Raw genomic sequence first — 17,202 nt, 5'->3', positions numbered from 1 at the left:
AGTTCAAGCTAGTGGACAACTCTAAACTGTGATTGAACTTGTATTAATGGTTCCCTAGGAAGTATATTTCAGTAGGTGAGTCAAGTCTATAACAAACATGTAGATGTTAATGTGTTATACTGGTTCCATAGAGAGCGTTACTAGGTAAAATTTACTGTGGAACCTTGTGAAATTATATCTATAGTGAAGTTGAATCTGAGTTCTGGAATGTCATTTTCAATAATATGAACCTCTGGCCATCGTGAAAATATTCTGAACAAAGCTGAAATGGCTATATAACTCATGTCTTTTGTCTTTAACCCAAATAGAAACAAATGTCTATTTTCCTGTTCCCAACATATAGAAAACTGGTTTTGTTTCAGAAGAGTAATTTTATCTTTTCATGAGCATACCTGTTTTTCTAGATTCAAGAGATTGTGTGACTTTGTTCTACAAAAGATTTAATTTTAGCCCAACTTTCAGAGAGGAAAGAGAAAAAATAGGACACTTTGGATTTTACCCTAAGGAAATACACTATTAGCTTTCCATAAACACTTCATCCGGCACCTTTATAGGGGGGCATCCTATGGGTTAGGAAGCCTGTCCCTCAAGCTGTTGCCATATTCCACCCCCTCTGGCCAGAGAAACCTGCCAGTTTCTGGCAGCCATGCCCAAGTCTTTTGCATGGCCCAGCAAAGCATGAATCAGACACTCGCGTGCATTGCCTATCCATCCCCTGTGTGCAAGTGCATATGATATGGCTAACAGTGTAAAAATATACCCCAAAAGGAGCACTGAACCCAGTAGTATCCTTTTGGCTTTTAAACTAAGGTTGTACATAAGGATTATTTATGTATTAACAGAAAAGAACATGTTGATCTAACATTTTGATCTGAATATAATCCATGTATCCAAGAAAGAAGTCAAAAATATATCGTGTTACAAATTAATATAAGTTTTAATGATCCTAAAGTGTGGAAGCCTAGATTTAGATTGAGTCCATGGCAGCTTAATAGCAAGAAGCCAACGAATAAGGAAGATTTTCAAAATGTTGGTTCTTAAAATGGCCACCATCTTATTCTTGGCTTACTTTCTTGAGATTATTGCAGTCAAAAGTATCAGTTGGCTTTACATCTTGGCAAAGGATCTTCTTCAAGCTTATTCTCCTCGAAGTATAACTTAGAGAAGAGTGGCAACCTATCTTTCTAGATGGTTATTATTATTATTTTATTATTCAACAATACAGGGGTTACAACAAAGATCTAGTAAAATAAGTATTGGAAATTATAAGGAATAGGTCTACTTTAGGAGTAGTCAAAAAGTTAATAATGGTGAAATAAAACAATTTTTAATTTTTTTGTATGTATCAGATTCACTCTGAGAACTTGTTATAAATATGGATGCTTGTGCCTCGCCCCAAGAGATTCCGATATATTGTGTTTAGGTGTGGGACAGTTTATGAATTATTATAAAGTTCTCTAGGTGATTCTGATATGAATAAAAGTTGGAAAATCACTGTTCTAAGAGCTATAAATTTGAAAAAGACAAAGGAGACTAATTTGGAGAAGTCTAATAATTGTAACTCTTGTATTTTAAATCCTTGGTCCTAGATGGGGCCTATGTATTAAGTGTTTGACATATCTGCTGATTAGACGAGAAAATTCTCCACAGCAAAAGTTTTCACTGAACTATATGGGGAAGTACATTCTAAACTTGGCTATATTTTAAGAATATAACCCTTGGGAGCAAAATCGTAGAAAAGAGAATGCTGTTTGAATCAATATTTCTTAATAGTTTCTTTAAAACTTAAAGAATCTCTAATTCTTTTAAGTTTGAATGATATTATGGGCTTATTTCTAATCAGAAAAATATTCTCCGCTAATAACTTCTTTGTGTAACGGAAATACATTAGAGTAAAAAAGAGCATTGTTTCTGAGGAAAAAATTTAGAAGCCATTTTCTAACAAAGAAATTAAACTAATTACTGAAAAGGAGCAATATTTCTCAAAATCTACAGTTTAAGGATTTTTGAGATACACTAAAATTTACAAATCTCATTTTTTAAAACTATCCTATCTAAATTGTTGATGGCCAAACAAATTTTGAACAAATATGGTAATTTAGAAAACAAATTGAGAACATTGTACTTTTAAGAAATTTGAAAGTGAATTTAGATATTCCTGATGAATCTTTTGGTTTTTTTTTTTTGTAACTAAGTTTGCTGTTCAAAAGAAGGTAAAAGTCATTTCCTTAATCATGCAGCTGAGAGGCATGTACTATTGGCAGAATCTGACCTGGTAGACAGAATGAGATAGTACCTTACTGACATAATAAGGGCTGATTGTTTTCTCATAGTTATGTTTACAATAATGTTGATGCCAAACTATGCTGTTTAAAAAACAAAAAGAAAATATATTTTGAACTGCTGTAAAGTAGAAAGGCAGCAGATGGCGATGTTACTTCTCTTACAGCTTTGCTTTGACATTTATTCTGTGCCATTCTTCCTCCTAGTGGAAGATTTAGAAAGAAACGATGGTTCTACTGAAAGACCCTATTACATGACTCAAACTCTGCTGAAGATGTTCAACAAGCCAAGTGCATAAACTAAGAAGCAGAAGTGTAAACTCCGATCATTCTGCAGTGGTGTGTTTACCATTTTCTCATCTGCTGCGTCTGTGTAAAACTCATTTCATAAGTGCTTTGTTTGGAACACTATTCACAACCTTGTTGGCTTTTATTTGCATGTTTTATACCAAAGCTTATACTGTAATATATGAAGCCATCAGAAGTCGCAAGGGAATTGTTACTATCATGAAACATTTTTATACTAAGACCTTTTGTTTTGTAATTCATTTTTAAATAGAGTGGCTTGGATGTTTTGAAAATATTAGTGAATATGTTAATATTCTTTTAAATATTTGATTGAAAAATGATATGTTATTTAAATTGATAGCTCCTAATATATTTTTTAAATTACAACTAAAAGACTTCTGCAGGGAAAATTGATAAACAAAGCAAAACAGAAAATTTTAAAGTTTTCCCCACTTCTGTTTGATAGTAAATCAGTAAAAGGACCGACCAGCTCCAGATTTTGCTCTAAGTATAGAATGTTTCCTATTAAACAAATTGCCAATCATCCAGCCTTTACTACTTCGTCTCTCTGACAAAGTGCCTTACTGGCTGTTTAATGTTACCCAGCTTTTGTGGGCAAGTTTACAAACATCGTTTTAAAAAAAAAAAAACTTGCAATGTTTAGTGATTAAAACAAGTCTTCTTGCATTTGTTTCCTCTTAGTTCACTGGTTGGAAACCATTTGTCATTTCAGTATGTTTGATATCCTCACTATATAGAGAACGTTTTGCAGCATAAACAAATTCCCTTGTGCCTAGTGGACATTCATGAATGTTATATGCAACGGAAAAAAAAAAAAAAAAAAAAGAAAGGACACTCGTTGAGTTTCTTTTTTTTACTAAAAGCTATAAGTTTAAAAATGTAACATTTTCTATAGTAGATCTTTAAAAATACAGTAAGTATGAGACTATGTTTCTCAGTGTTTTACATAGAGTAGAAAAGGGAAACTGAGAAATTACAAAGGGAAACTCTTCCCTGAGCAAGGGCACTCACAGACATCGTGTACTAAATAGCTCGCTCCATTTTAAATGATTGTTTATTATCATTGAAGAGTGTTCTATGTATGTCATTTTATTTTCTAACTTTTGATATAAAATAATCAGTTTACTTATAATATGTTCATTTTTATTGTGCTAATATCATGCTAAACAGGAACATAATTTCTAGTTCAATTTTAAATAACTTTACTAGTACTACTAACTTTAAGGAAAATGAATTCAGTTTGTTATTCAATGTTATGTGAAGAGCCCGTAAAGCATTCACCCTAAGGGGATGTCAGTCACACGTGATAGTTTGTGAAAGCTTTGAGAATCAACCGTAAGTTGCTATCAGTTTGTCTATTATCACATTTGTTTAAATGTGACTTTAGATATTCTTTTATGCCAAAAACAAACTCACATGAGCACGTGACAGTCTGAGCTCTATAATTAGCGTGTTTCTGCTGTGCAGAAATATTAGGAACGTATTGTCTAAATATCTTTGATAACTAAAATGTTTAATATTTAATGAAATTTGTTGTTACTCATTGTTTTAAATCTGTTTTTTTTCTTCTAATAAATTTAGATAAAAAAAACTGTCTGCCTTCTTATTTCTTTAAGCTAGCAATGGACAAAATCTTTAGTTTTTAAAATCCACCAGACTCTGACAGGATCTTTTTTGTATCAAATAGCTAAGATTTTTCTTTTTCTTTTTTTTTTTACATCTAGATTTATCTTCAAAAATTCCATTTTTTCTCTAGCTGAGCTTTTTGATTGCCAAATCAAATAACCGAAGATAATTTATACAAAATAAATAAGTCAAAGCTAAATGGATAAGAGATTTTTTAAATCCCAAACAATGGCCTAACTTAGTAGGTCTTTGTTTTAACTTGCCACAGGTTTGCTCAGTCCCTCATTTGGTTTTGCCAACATTCATAAGAAGCAAATCTCATCATTTTAAAAGCAGGGATAAATTTAGAAAACCTAAAAACTGTGAACACTAATCAACAATAATTTTCCAAGGCAAAATTAAATGTACCTATCACTGGTTTATTTTAAGCTAAAATTTTTCTTAGGTTCAGATAGACCTTAACAAATGTATGAGTCTGTTTTTAAATTGAATTATATGTTAAATCTTCAGAATTAGCTTTTCTTTAAAATTTAATGGGTTTATTTAGATGAAAACAAAACAAAGTTCTTGAAGTTTTTGGTGTTCTTTTAAAATGTTCTAAATCTAATAAGATGTTTGCTGATAAAGCCAATGATTCTTTTCTTGTATAAAATAAAAATATAGTTTAGATTCCAGAAGAAATCTAAATTCTGCTTTAGATCTTAATAATTCTTAGTTTTAGCTGATAAAGCACTGATAATATTTGTAAATAACTTGTTTGAAATTGGACTATGATTTGATTTTTCTGCGTGCCTAAAAAGCTTAAAAATAATTTGTGAATCCACACAGTAAAATCACACTATTAAAGGTTCTGTGGGATCATCAGGCATAACACAGATATTGTTTAAACTAATATTGGAAAACAGACTCTATGCAACAATTCCTTATTCTTCTTTTAGTATATAGCTGACCAGCACTCATTCTAATATATGTTCTTTCACTTTTACAAGTGGTGCCTCAGGAAATTGCTCTTAAATTCTAACCAGGCATAGTAATTATCTCCAGTATTATCTGGTTCTGGACTGGGGAACATACTTTATAAATCAGTCTTTGTTGGCATAAGATATGGGGACAAAAATTGAACCAAAATTATTATTGCAGACCATGGTATACAAAATGGTGTCCTGACATTTTTCCCAGTTTCTTGCAATTTATCCTTAGATGTTTGCATATTTTTTTTAAATACAGCTATATGATTATAAGAATACAATTCAATAAATTACCATTGAAAAGAAATATCTTACCAATATAGCAGGAATAAATTACTTCTCCAAAGATACTTTCCATATACTATGTTTTTAGTCTTGGGGTTAAAATGAATATTAAAGACTTCTCTCAGAACCTAGCTGAGTTACTTCTGGTCCTTAGTGAATCTATCATCACCCACAAAACAAAGAAATCTTCATTAAAGCATGTGAATTCATTCATTCATAAACAGTACCATCATATGTAAGGCTTAGTCATCAGGACATTGTCACAGTCATGAACCTCTTAAAATTAATCAGGCCATGCTAAACTGCCTTCTGCACCATTTAATACTTTTCAATTGCCTGGAATGAAAGGTAGTGAGAACAATATAGAATCTGGCAATATCTTCTCTAATGGTTTCTGCTCTGGGAAGAAGGGGGGCTATGTGACACATTTCAAAGCAATCAATTCAGTTTCACTATTTAAGTCACTAGCTTCTTCTTTTTTTTTTTTTTTTTTTTTTAATGCCATGGCTGTTTTCCCCGGTCCTTTATATATACTGCATGATTCAGAATAATTTAAACAAGAAGAGAAAACAATCTTGTGAATGAAGTGAAATGCCCTTCCACTGCTGGCTCAAAAACATGGACATCTTCATATTCTGGCCCTTTGCTGTTAAAGAGCTAAAAATGGTAGGAGAAGCTTATCAAACGAAATGATGTTTCTATTTTGCATGTAAGTTAAAGTGAGCCTGGACTTGACTCATTGTGAAATCTTCACATTGTTCCAGTCAGATGGATGTGTACAGCTGCATTTGTGGCTGTAGTGCTCGGAAAGGAAAAAAAAAAAACGAAGGTAATATGTTGAGGAAAGGAGTGGTGTTCAAGGACAGAACAGGAAAAAGCTAAGAATATATAAAAAAAGTCTCTCACAGGATCCAAGAAGAAAACATTACAGAAAGTAAGGTGCCTTCTGAAAGTAATTTATAAATCTAATGAAAAATAAAGTCAAGCAAATTAGAAGCCAATAATTAAACAAATAAAAATATTTTCCAGTCTTCCTGTAAACAGCATTGAAGCTGACTATGCTACAATAAAATTAATCACATAGTTGTATTTAGCCCAAACAAACAAAAAATAATGATGTCCCAACATGATTTATGATTAAGAGACTTAAAAGCATCTGCCTTTTTTTTTCTTTTCCCTCATTGCTCTTGCACGAAAGCCAAAGCTTTGTTGTCATGATGAGCTAGTGTATTTCTCTTTTTTTCCTCTCAACTCTAAGATGAATTCTCTTTTGGACTTTCTCACTTTCTTTACTCCTACTCAGTCTCTTTCTCTATCTCATTTTCCCTTGCCTATAAGAAATTAGTGATCTAAAAGGGTCTTTGGATAGAAATGGAAAAGGTAGAGGAAAAAGAAATATGAAAATGAAGACTTCAACTAGCAGCGTGTGCTGTGTAGTAGAGTACTGGTTTCACTTATGAGTTCTGAGCCACACTAGGGCATCAGGTAAGGCAAATGGCAGAGCCGAGCAGTAAAGCATAGTAGCTATTGGGATGGGCTTTAGAACCAAACCAGGTAAGCTTTGATTCCAAGTCACCCTGTTACCATGTGACTGTGGGCAAGGTGTTTAACTGCTCAGAGGCTTTCTTAGCTGAAAATTAAAGCTAAACCCCTCCTCACAGTACTATTGGGAAGATGACAAGAGAGCATGTGTATTGTGTTCAGATTGTGAGAGCCTGGTACATAAACATACTCGTCTGGTATCCATGAATGGCAGTGTTATCTTGACTGAGGACTTTTGGTACCCTTGATGATTTGACTTTACCACCTGCTCCTGTCCCAGAGAGCAGCTTGTTTGGGCTCTCTGAGAAGCCAGCAAAGGGCATCATAGCAGTGGGAACCTCCTCCCATCTCCACCTCTGCACCTAGGCCAGAGTAAATGTTTTCAAAATATGGGTGGTTCTTTATCTCTGGCACTTCATTCCAAATCCCACATAAGATTTAACAAAGCTTCAATTCTTGGGTCACTGATGACACTCTTAAGATTTCAACTCTTCTCACTCATACTTCACTATTACCTTCTCCTTTTATTTTAAATTCTGGCATTAAACTAGGTTTGTTAAGTTGGCAAATTGGATGGCATTTCCACAGTCCGTTAACCTTTACTTGCTCTCTAGGAATGCTAAAAACTGAATAACATCGATTTTAATATTATGCAGCTGATGAATGTAACCTTCAAAATCGAGGCCATAAAGCTGCACTTTATACATCTGGTGGTGGCCTTTCTCTACAGACTCTACTCCATGAGTTTGTGGAGATCTGTAGAAAGATTTCTTTCATTCTACTTCCGTACACTAGGTTTCTAGACAGGAAGCCCTCAACAAACTTCAGGTTCCAGGCCTCCATGAGGGCTCCTGTTTTCCAAGGCAAGACAAGATGACCCCCAGCAATCTTAAATAAAATTGACAGAGAAGAAATCGAGCTTAACAGCAAGTATTCTTTTTCTTTATTGGTTCCTAATTAACTGTTGGTACCAATAAAAGAGAGAGAAAAAAGAGTGGCTAGAAATCATTTTATACCATATCATTTAAATAATTAGTGTTTATTTCACCTCATCATGTAAACTGATGAATAAGCAAATCATTTAGCCCTATATAACGTGAAACCTGAAGTATTACTACTGTATTTTTAAGATATGGGGTCAAGAGAAATCAAATCAGTAAAGAATTTTAGGAATTTTACAGTTATGTTCTTTTTCATATGGTTTACTAGTAACATCAAAGTATTTTTAGATTGCTAATTTAGCATTTATATGATAGAGGGAGGCGTAGAATACTGGAGCACAAAATATGCTTCCAATCTTTTACAAAAAGTAGATATTAAAATAAAGTAACAAAAAATCTGATATAAAATATATCAAACTCTAACAAAGTCCTTTATTTTCCTAATTTATTCCTTTAAAATTAAATCATTTCTTGATTTTTTTTTTTAAAGTTAACTATCTTGAAAACAGTTGTTTTATTTTTGCTGCTGTTTAGAACTTCTTTTTAAAATGATTTTGGTTTCCTCCTGACACAATTTGTTTTTCTTGTTTTGCATATGTTAATTTGGGGCATATAAATTGCTCTTGAACTGGTTTCCCCAAGTGTGGGCCATTATAAACTAGTCACTCTCAAATGGCACTTAATGGAACTTGAAAGCAGAAAATAAACCACAAGTAGAGAGTGCCCTTGATGGGCCTTGATTGCCTCAGAGTGCTATGCCTGCCGTGTGTGTGCCTGCTCGGGTGCAAGATGTGCAAATGTGTGTGTCAGGAAGGTGATATGGTATTGCAACCAGCATAGAGTGCAGAGTACATCAGTAACTCTCATCTATTGCTACCACCCCAGAAATACTAAAAATGATCTTTCTATCTCTTTACAAGGAGCTTAGCCAGATAATGTTTCTGATATTAAGAACAGAAATAAGAAGTGATCTAAAATGTTTTCCATTTCGTTCTGCTATATATCCCCAAACTACTAAATATTCTCACTAGGTATATAACATGGTGATATTGGAGGGAAGAACTCTACTGACACAATCTTCAATGGAAGACTCGCAACTAGACCAGTGCAAGCTATTTGGCAGTCATTTGTTCCCCAGCCAGCTTTTGGCTGAGTTTACATTAAAGTGTGCTGTGTGTATTTCATTCAAGCTTCAGAGAACTGGAATTCTTACCAGTTCACACCCTAAAAAAGCAGTTGCTTGATCCAGGCTGTGTTTCTATCCATGCAGAACTGCTCCAAGAATTTTTCCCACCTGGGACTGACCACTTGATTATCAGCCACCTATGAGGTGTCCTAGTCCACAAAACTCAGAGTACTAGCAATGGTTCTCACAGAACCCATATGCAAATGAATGCTAATAGAGTCTGCCACCAGATCTCTCAGACTTGAAAAAAATTCAACTTGATAGTCGATAAACTCTTTCTTGATGGGAAGCAGTGTGGAAGATTTTAATGTATATTAAATTGTCCTTGTCCCAGGCTTTTCCTTCAGAGCAGTTATTACAAGTGCTCAGTTACTTATTTATAGCCCACACTAGACTGTAAGTGTCATGAGACTGTGTCTATTTGTCCTCTACTCCATGTGGGCCTGTCATATAGTAGGTGTTCGTTAAATGCTTCTTGAATAAGTGAATGAGATGGGGGAAGACTTTGTGGGGAAGGAAGGACTTGCGTTTTCTTTGGAAGGCTATTGAAAGTAGACATGAGATATTGAGAGAAAAATATTAAAGAAATGGGAATTCTAAAAGGGAGATGGAAAGGGAGAGAAATGAGTCTCATGTTTTGAACATTTGTTTGTGTACTGTTGGGGCAGGCACAGAGGCAATTGATGAGTGACTATAGCTGGAGAGACAGGCTGCAGCTTGAAGAACAGTAAGTCCTCACTTAAAGTTGTCAATAGATTCTGCAACTTTAAGAGCAATGGCGTATAATAAAACCAATTTTACCATAGGCTAATTGATATAAACAAGAGTTAAGTTCCTACAGCATTTCATCATATAATGAAACTATGTTGAACGAAATGACATTATTTAAGGACTTCCTATAAAGCATAACAAGCGTTTGAGGCAGGGACACAATGGAAACCTCAGAGTGGACACTATCTCAGAGGTTGTAAGCCAGGAGGCATGCGTTTCTTGGCGTGGAATCTACAAGAATTGATCACTAAGATTCAGAGAGAAGAAGGATGAAAAGGAGAAGAGAGAAACCCAAAAGATGGAATAGGATATCCTTACCATTTAAGGATAAAGACTTCCCTTTTTCTCCTCCTCATACCACCAGAGAGATAAATTAGATAGCTGGATAATAAAATTGCTACATAGTTATATAGTTTTCTTCCTCCCACTTAGACACTATAACTCTCTCTCTCTCTTTCTCTCTCTCTCTCTCTCTCTCTCTCTCTCTCATCTATCATCTATCTATGACCTGTCAACTACCATTTATCTATATATGTCATTTTTTCCCTCTTAGCCACATAGCCTTATCTCAGAAAACTTAAGGGTAAGGCCTCACTCTGCCACTAAACTCATGTGTGATCATGGGACTGTTTTCTCAGTGAGGAAAACGAGGGAATGGACTGGTCTATCTCTAAACTACCTTCAAGCTCTAAAATTCTCTAATTTTTAGATTATAAAGAGGAGCGTTTGGGAATCACATATTTAGACTTTTTAAGAATGTAATTTCTCAGGAGAGGCAGAAGTCACAAACTGGTCTTCACTTGCCCTCATCACTAAGCTTGAGGACAACACAGATCTTCCTCCTTACGAAGGCATCCAAAGTGCCCATGAAACTTAATTCTCAAGAGAGTCACTCATGGATGAATAGAGGGGCTTAAGTTCACGAGAGAAACACTCTGTTTTCCTTTAAGGCATTGTAAAGTTGAATGTGTCAGCCTCATACAGAGACACTGGAGTGAATGATGAAAGCATAGGTGGTGGTTATAAATGTTTGAAAGGGAAGCTATCAAATACAGGACAAAATTACATTGAAAGTATATTTCTAGACAAATTCTCATAGCGTTTGCTTAATAAGTATACTATATCCAGAGTCATAGTGTTTCAGAACATAATAATTAGGTCACAGACCAGACTCACCACTCCTGTCCAGAAACATACCTCAGACAGGATTCGTGGTGGAAGCCCCCCAGAGGCACCCCCTCACTGTCTCTGCCACCAGATGGCGAAGACCTTCAGGACACTGGCCTTAACTTTTAGGTCCTGCCACAGCCCTCAGCATGGGATCTTACATAGAGGCAGCACTCAGAAGAATAGGGTAAATGAATGAAACGTAGAAGGCATACCCCCCACCCCAAGTCACCCTCAGTAATGGCTAATAGTACAATGCTGCATAAAGCTAAGCCTTTTTTTGAATGTTTTATATTTTTAGCCTATATGACTTTGAGTAATTAGTGATGGAGTGCTTCCATTTATTTGCTCTAAACAGTTCTTTCCTGCTTGGAAGCATCCCCTCAAGGAGCCCTGAGTCTGATGGGAGAGGTGGCAGATGCATAAGTTTATAAATTACAAAGCAGAATTTAATCATCATTTAAAAAAGTAAACAAAGCACCACAGGCATTTAAAGAAAAGGATAAATTTTAGAGAAATCGATTTTTTTTGTGGACAGAGTGGTATATGTGTCAGGTCTTTAAGGAGTTATAAGATTTTGCATAATAGAAATAAAAGGAGAACGATGGCATTTCAAACCTGAGCAAGGCATGAAGGCAGAAAGTGAAAAACACATCCCAAAAGCAACTAGTTAGATTAAATATAGGTAGTTAGATAAATTAGATTAAATGTAGGCTAGGGATTGTAAGAGTTAAGGCAAAAACATAGGTTAAGGTTTTATTGTGAAGAGATCTTATTTACTATTGAATTATGTAAGCCATAACATTTTAGCACTAGAAGACTATGTGCCTTGCTCCTGAGAGTGTGGTAGGATACAAGCAGTTTTGTCACCACCTGGTATCGTTAGAAATACAGAATCTCTGGCTGGCTGGGACCTACAGAATCATAATCTGCATTTGAACAGAATCTCCAGGTGATCGTATGCATATTAAAATATAAGAAGCACTAGGCAAAGGAAAGCCTAGAAAAGCCTGAATGCAGGCAGCTGCTCAGAGATGACAGGGAGGAGATAGAGAAGAGAGATGTAGACAGACAATGAAGATTGGGGGCATGTGAAGCTTTTACTGGGGACCGAAAGAATGGTGCAGTTATTTTCAGGAATCTCAGGAAAGAAAGGATGTCAGTCACATGGGGTGAGAGGAAAGGTGAAAATCTGCCTTCACATACAGAAGTGGAGGAGCCTGCAGGGAGTGAGAACCCAGATATAGACGTCCAGAAGGCATTGGGAGAAGCGTATTAGATCACAAGCAAAGTCTTCTTGCACTCCATCTCAGCAACAAAGATATTCAAATAAAAAATGTAAAAAGACACCTAAAATGTTCGAATAGAATAAGAAAATGTCATACCCTCTCCTGTGATGGGAGGATTCTTATGCTCAAGAAGGAGAAGTGACTCAGAGAAATAGCTCAACTAGATACTTAGTCACCTGCCTGCCAACCTGGAACTTATGCTACTTCATTGTTATTCTAATAATATGGGCCTTGGGAACTAGCAATACTAGAACTGAGTTCAAGGCTGATATGGCTAAAAATCCTGAAAGAATCAGTGTAAGTCTTAGTAAATGGCTCAGCAAGAAAACTTTGGGAATTTTTATAAACAAGTCTCTGCATGATTCACAGACCTTGGTCAGGTTTCAGGGTTATTTCAGAATATACTGGGTATCAGCATATTGAGACCAACTCTAATCTGGAATGTTTGTTATATGACAACCCTATCAATTAGCATTTATATAGCACTTATTATGTGTCGGGCACTGTTTTAAGTGCCTTATATATATTATCATTTAATATGACTCTATGAAGCAGGCACTAATACTCTCCCCCATTGGATAAACTGAGCAGAAATACCAAAAAAAAAAAATTATAATAATAAAATAACTCACCCCAGGTCACAAAACTAATAAGTGGTAGATAGATAGGATTCAAACATGCAGCAATTTTTAATTTTTGTTCGAAGACTGGCTATACATATTTTTCCTCCCTTTCATTTAAACTACAGCACTTTCTGTGAGAATCAGTTCTACCCCTGCACAGACTGTTGGGCTAACAGAAGTGCTTGGCTTGGGGTTACGCATTAGTCTATATCCTCTTTGGCTAATCCTTGTGCAGTTTTGATCTAACACTGGCTTCTATCCAATGATGCTAATCCACTTCCATATCCTTTTTAACGCTTTTCAGTCCCATTATCTTTAGGTCATTTCTAATGGTCATCTTAATGTGTTTGCCTCTCGATGCATTTCAGTAACAGGAGACAAGAAAATATACTGTCTCCATTGTTTTCGAAGAATGAAAGCTTCTTAACTGGATTGTCCCTTGTTCAGCTTTGGGGCCACAGTATCTGTTCAGCAGAGTTGAGTTTTCTTAGATCAAGATCAGGGGCACTGGCTGTGGTTGCCTCCCTCTTTTCTTCCTAAGGAAGATGCTTCCAGCGTGCCACCTGCGCCCCCTTTGCAGCATCGCTTAGCAAAACATGCTCCGACTGTGTTTCCCTGGAAGAGGCTGGCACAGCTCCTCTGAAATAAATCCTCCCAGCTGGAGACAGCTGAGGCTGGGGGTGGGGGTGCAGAGGCAGAGGCTGTCTTATGGGGACCTCCACTAATGGCCTCGTGGGTTGCCTTCATTTTCCACACGTCTGACCAAGTCAATTTCCTGTCTTGGATCTCTTTCCTTCTTGTCAAATCTCAAGTTTTCTGCTCTTCATTCTTGGCCTGTGTGGGTAATTGGTTTTAATTTTTCTGCTTGAAATGTACCAAGTGTTTGCCTTCCTGGAAAGGAGTCCAAAACAGTGTCAGGTGAAAGCCTGAGAGTTTAATTTTCTCCAACTGATAAAACTGAAAGTCCACTTCACCTCCCTTCCTGCCTCTCATCTCTTTTCTTTAAAAAAAAAAAAAAAAAAATTTAAATTTACATACAATAAAATCAACCTTTTAAATGTATGATTCTATGAATTTTAACAAATGATCATAGCCATGTAACTAACCGCCACCATAATCAGTTATTGTCCTTTTCTTTGACTCCAACTCTTTGAAGAAAATATTAAGTAAACATGCTAATACCCACACAACATAATAGAACTATTATTAGAATAAGACTTGGTGACTTTTTTCTCCCCAAAGAGGATTATGTTATTCATTAAGACATTTTAAACATAGAAACATTTTGTTTATCTCTAAGAGGAACTTCCAGTTCTTGAATATACAGATATAAATGAACAAGATCAACATTTTCACGGTCTGATACAATTTATTCTATCAAGTGTACCTTCAAATTTCTTTTTTCCCTTCGGACTAGTATAAATGATGTTTTGATGGTTTGTTTTTAAAAATCTTGATTTTACTACTTCATTTGAGCAGTTATTTGTTTAGGACATGATAAATAAATAGTATCTGGTTGATAAATGATATTTACATCTCATAATGTGCAAATCAACGTTGTGAAAACAAAATAAGCAAAGAGACACAAATGTAGTCAAGACTGACTATCACTTCAAATCACAATTTTCAGATTTAGGAAAAAGTAATCATCATGTGAGAATGTGGCTAAGGGGAACAATCTGTCTGCGGCTTTGTATTTGAAGCCAAAAATTTGATTAATGAAGAATAATTTGTATGATTCTAAATGTCAAAACAAAATAAAAGTCCAAAAAGTCATTTTAAATAGTAATGACTTCTAAGTTCTTGAGAGAAAATACTCTTTTTTCAGATTTCTTTAGTAAAGCATCTTTGCATCCTCCACCATTTCTCTTTCTGTCCTCCCATGCTTCAAGACCCAGTTAAAAGTAATCCTTTCCTGAAAAGCTTTTCTGATTTCCCAGAATGGAGTTAGCAGTTCTCTTGTCTGTATTCAGCTCAAATATCTTCTAGTGCATTGACTGTTTTGTGTCACAAACATCTGCTTATAAGTCTATCTTCCTCGTTGAACTATAAACTCCGTGAGGGTGGGGTCATGTCTTATTTACCCTCCTTTTGACAGAGGCCTAGCAAAGAAGTCACTTGTTAATGAATAAAAAATGAATAATAAACCTCATGAGCAGTTGATTAAATAGTCAATATTCATACCTATTCAATTAATTGTGTTAGTTAGGTGTAGCAAGGTGCTGGGAGGACAATGATGCAGATGATCGCCCTGGTCTTTGCCCTCACAGAGCAGTGTACTGAACAGTGTGGTGAAGGAGAATGATAATACACATCACCCATATTAGTGAGGGTGTTTTATTCTTGATTGATAGAACACATATTAAACCAAGTCAGTTAATATGTTTTTCATTATTTTTATGACACTACTACCATTCAATATTACTCTGATGAGATTTTAGTTTCAGCAAAGGGCTACTAAATGTGACATCAATATAATTAGAAAATACACGAATGCTTTTATTTCTTGAGTTTTTTTGAGTTATTATGTTATATTATATAACTAGTTATATATAATTATATATGTATGTATATATGTACATATTATATATATAATAGTGGAATCTACAAAGAACAAACAAATTTAAGCTAGAAGATAAATGAATCTAACTCCAGATCTGCCACTAAGCAACTCTATGTCCTTAAATGTTAACAAATCTCTCTCTTCTCAGCAGACAGAGCTCTAAAAGGGATGTTACAAGGCCTAGAGATAATAAATGCAAAAGCTAATAAATTTTAAAATACACTAATGTTACCAATATTAGACAGATTATCCAATTCAAGTCAAGAAGCATTTATTGAGTATGTTCTTTGTTAGGCTCACTGGTCCAATTAACATAAATTAAAAATCAAGGAGGAAGAGCTACTTTGTAGGCAGAGGATGATGAGTTTGATTCTAGATTTTTTTATGTGTTATTACTTGTTTAACTACAATTTATTTGGGAGAAAGAATTGGGTAGAGGGAAGGTCCAAATGACATTTAGTTTTTTATTTTAATTTTTCTTCAAGTTTTTGTAGGAGAATTTTGAGATATCTCTTGACATTATTCACAGTGTCCACAGCCAAAGGAACTGCCTAATCACAGTGAGGAATCCCTATTGCAGATACACTTAGAGAAAATTATCATTTATTCTTTAAGGTTTTAAGAAACTTTCATCTTAAGAGTGCATCATATAGAAATAGTCTCAGCATTGACATTGTCAGCACAGTGGATAAATGGGGGCCTTTGAACAGATCATTTAATGGAGAAGATAGGTCTCTCAGGGTAGCACTTAGTCATAGAAGGAGGAAAAAAGAAACTTTAATCACCAGAGAGACTTTAACTTGTATTTTTGTTACATTCTGGAATTTGGCACTAAATTAAACATACATGAATGTAGTTGAAAAATAAAACTACTAATCAACCTATTATCATTAATTCTACAAATGCCAGTGAAAATTTAAAATCTCTGGATGTGTGGGAGATATTGGCCTTGACATCGAAAACTTGCCTTTTGACACCCAATCCATAAATTATTTTGTGTGCTCCAGCTGCCTGTGCCACTTGTACTGAAATCACTAGAATGAGCTGCTAGTTCCTTTCTCTTCATTTTAAGGCTGAATTATATTTACGATGATATTTTTATAAACTAATGATTTGCTTGGCTGATCTAATAACTTGCATTCAAATCACCCAAATTTTGATGGTAAACTTTCTTTTTAGAAAAATGGTTTGATTAAATACAGTAAATAAGTAAGTAAGTAAGTAAGTAAGTAAGTAAGTAAGTAAGTAAATAAATAAATAAATAAATAAATAAGGGGAAAGAAAGCATCATAATTTTCTGTTTATTCACTGGTAGTTTGTTTTCCTTCATCCCAAGAAAGAAGAAGGCTGCTTATGTTTTGATAATGCTATTTATCTGTCAGATGGTGTAGGCAAGAGCCAGCTGTTTCCCATAAAGATATCTTGGGAAATAGCAATAGTGCTGTCTACAATGGCAGATGCTATCTGATACCATTTCTAGGGGGTAGTTCCTGTTGAAATGTTGTAGAAGGGTTTTTCTAAAGAACAGGACAAAATGTCAAGAATGGTTAGCGCTGATACATGCCAAAGTCAATGAAAAGTAAGTAGAGAGGAACGTGAAGTCCTTTTTGTAAAATGAAGGAAAGGTTCAGAAGACGGTTAAAAGCAAGC

This window comes from Pteropus medius, unplaced genomic scaffold (assembly GCF_902729225.1).
Source record: "Pteropus medius unplaced genomic scaffold, Ma_sr-lr_union100, whole genome shotgun sequence".
Classification (NCBI taxonomy): Eukaryota; Metazoa; Chordata; class Mammalia; order Chiroptera; family Pteropodidae; genus Pteropus; species Pteropus medius.
The sequence above is the reverse complement of the archived record's forward strand: the minus strand, read 5'-3'. Positions refer to the sequence as shown.